Source organism: Equus quagga, chromosome 1, assembly GCF_021613505.1.
Source record: "Equus quagga isolate Etosha38 chromosome 1, UCLA_HA_Equagga_1.0, whole genome shotgun sequence".
NCBI lineage: Eukaryota > Metazoa > Chordata > Mammalia > Perissodactyla > Equidae > Equus > Equus quagga.
In genome coordinates, this window is record NC_060267.1 from 68686268 (window position 1) to 68689798 (window position 3531).

At 46.0% G+C, this 3531-nt stretch overlaps 1 pseudogene; it reads right to left on the bottom strand.

Annotated features, from left to right (window-relative positions):
• Positions 1 to 1813: 1813 nt before the first annotated feature.
• LOC124246602 (olfactory receptor 13C7-like) lies at positions 1814 to 2835 on the bottom strand (annotated as a pseudogene).
• Between the last annotated feature and the right edge of the window lie 696 nt (positions 2836 to 3531).

Genomic DNA, 3531 nt, shown 5'->3' on the forward strand with positions numbered 1-3531 from the left:
AATGTTATGGTATCTTACTTCATAATCTCTCAGTCCATCTCTGATTTCAGTCACAGTTATGTGGACAGTTTATGCAAGGTAGACTCACCTTGAGCTAACAGTGTCCCACCTCAAAAGTATACCATGTATCTTTCTACCTCTCTGCCTCAGGTCTTATTTCATGTCATGGAGGCCTACTTACAAGGATAGCCCAGACATGCAGGGGTTACAGCTGTGGTAGGAAGGATTCTAAGATGTCCCCAAGATTTCTCTCCCTCTGGTATACACACCTTGCATAATCCCCAGGACTGTAAAAATGGTGGATTCTACTCCTGTGATTGGGTCATGTTATATGACATAGTTGGCCTTAAGAGAAGGAGGTTATCCAGGCAGGCCTAACATAATCAGGAATCCTCTAAAAGCAAAGAATTTTTCTCTAGCTAGTCACACAAGGGGACGTCAGAGATTCAAAGCACTAAAAGGATTTGATTCACCATTACTGGCTTGAAGATGGAGGGGGTCATGTAGCAAGGAAATGGAGACCTCAGTCCCATAGCTGTAAGGAAGTGAACTTTGCCGGGATGAATGAGTTTGAAAGTGGGTTTTTCCTCAGAGCCTCCAGACGAGCACTCACTCCTGCTGACATCTTGATTTTGGCTGATTGACATCCTGAGGAAAGAGTCAAGGCACGCCGTGCTGAGTTTCTGAGCTAGAGAATTGTGGGCTAATAAATGGGCATTGTTTTAAGTGGCTGAATTGTGGTGATTTGTTAGGTAGCAATAGAAAACGAATACAACTTCAGAGGCAACTATCAACCAGTCAGGGAGGGAGCTGATCTAATGTGGGAGTGAGGAAGGGAGAGGGAGGAGAGAAAACACTCTGCACAGACTAACCCTGTTAAAGGACCAAAGTCTGATAACAATTGACTTTTATAAATACAAAGTGGATTAAAAGTCATCGCTGTAATACAGTAAGTCTCACTCCTGTTTCAAAACATCCCCTGAGTGTAGGAGAAAGTCACAGACTTAGAGCTCTGGGAGCTACCCCGGCCCTGTGTCCAATCTTGCCTGAGCCACAGGTGGGAGAGAGTATCTGTTACCTCTGTCTCTTGTTAGTTCTGGGCTTGAGAATAACTTTTGCATTTGCTTACTCACAATCTTTTTGGGGTTTCACCACCATGTGGCATATTCCTGGAGTGTGTGCTGGGTGTAACTGATATCCATCTGCCAGGTAGGTTGCATGGACAAAAGCTTGAGAGCTGCAGGCACCCAGCCATGCAGCACTCTATGACTACTGTAGTGGCCTGGGATGTTTGCCTCTGTGCTTCCCTGCAGTGACAATAAAGAGGAGAATGCGATAAATGATGAGAGATTCTTAGTGTCCGTTAGATCGAAAGAGAGAAGCTGCTCAAGATAAGTCCCACTATTTCTAGTGCTAAGATTTGAGCGGAAGTCCTGCCACGGTGCTAACGGTCACTATTGTGTGTTGAAGCAGATGACATTTTCCAATTTATCCCTACATCAGGTAGAGCAAACATCTCTGGGATGAGACCAAAGCATAACAGAGCAAGCAGCAATTCTACACAGGCAAAAACAAGATACTCTAAGGCCTCAGGGCCACTAACATTTTTGTTGGTTTGTTTGTCTCTTTTGACAACATCTATAACTCTTTATGGATAGCCATCAAATTCCGGAATCAGAGGATTCTGGATTTTGGCAGCAAAATACAGCTATGATATGATACAGTGTAGTTCTGTTTGAAGCCAACAAACTAATCAACAGTGCTGGAATAAATAGGCTCTTCCCCCTGACAGCCCGAGGACTTCCCTGGGTTACTATTTCCCCATGGATACAACAAGGCGTTCAGAGGTCTTGCATTCTGGCAGTCTTGGAATCTGTGATAGTTGCTCAGTTAGGTGTTTCTGACTTACCAGCTTCTTCACAGCAGCTTTCACATCCTTGCTCCTCAGGCTGTAGATGATGGAGTTGAGCATAGGGGTCACCACTCCAGAGAACAGGGAAATGAGCTTGTCTAAAATGTCCTGTTTGTCTGCCCCCAGTGGGGCCTTGGGCTTAAGCTTCCCATACATGAAGAGGATGATCCCATAGAAGATGACCACACTTTGAGGTGGGCAGAGCAGGTGGAGAAGGCCTTTTTCTTCCCCTCAGCTGAGGGGATCCTCAGGATGGTAGCAATGATGAACACATAGGAGACAAAATGAAAAGGACTGGGATTGCAAGGAAGATCATGTTGTCCATAACCATGCTCATCACATTGATGGAGACGACAGCACAGGCCAATTTCAGGACAGCCAGGATCTCACAGATGAAGTGGTTGATGATGTTGTCCCCACAGAAGGGCAGCCTCATGGCCTGGGATGTCTGAACTATAGAGTTGGTGATACCAGCTGCCAAGGATCTGGAAGCCATGGCATGTAGGCAGCCTTGCTCACAACCACAGTATCTAAGGGGGTTGCAAATGGCCAGGCAGCAGCCAAATGCCATCACGCTCAGGAATACACACTCTGTGGCTCCCATGGCAAAGAAGAGAAACATCTGCACAGCACAGCCTAAGGAGATGGTTTTTCTGGGGGATCAGGAAGTTTTTGAGTATGAGGGGGACAGAGGAGGTTATGTAGCAGATGTCTAGGAAAGAGAGGTTCCCCAGAAAGAAGTACGTGGGTGTGTGCAGGCGGGAGTCAAGGGTGGTCACCAGGATGAAGACCTTGCTGCCCAGCAGGATCACCAGATACATCAGCAAGATGAGCACAAAGAAAATTTTCTCCAGCTTTGCGTGGGCTGGGAGGCCCAGGAGAATGAACCCCACCATAGGGGAGGTCTGATTGGATCTGTCCATGGTGCATCTGCTCTGTCACCTGCAGGAACTATCTGAGGTCAACCTCGGCACTCTCTGATTCCAAAAGTGCCCGGGCAGCCCGGCAAAAATCCCCACTCTTCTGAGTAGCTGAAGAACAGCTCTGACAATTTGGTTCCCTCTATGGGATTCTAGGGAAAGTGTAGTAGAGATCAATATTTAACTTCTGCTTCCAGGAAGAATGAATGAAGTAATTTGGACTAACTCTTCTGCAGATGACAATTAGAAAAACTGGAAAAACTATATAAAGCATCTTTGTAAAGGGACCAGCCCATGACGGAGTGGTTAAGTTTGTGGCCTCCACTTTGGTGGTCCAGGGTTTCGATGGTTCAAATCCTGGGCATGGACATGGCACAGCTCATCAAGCCATGCTGAGGTGGCATCCCACATGCCACAACTGGAAGGACCCACAACTAAAAATACACAACTATGTACCAGGGGGCTTTGGGGAGAAAAAGGAAAAAATAAAATCTTTTAAAAAAAAGAATTATTTTTTAAACATTGGTGAGATGATAAGACAATGAGGATTCAGAGGGTCCTAATTCTGAGAAAAAATAGAAACTCAGAGAAGTAAGACCAGCATTTGAAGCTATGTTTCAACTGGGGCATTTGCAGCTTCTGGAAGTGGCACTGAGAGTCCAAGAAGCACTACAGACACCCTGGAGGTGGCGAACAAGG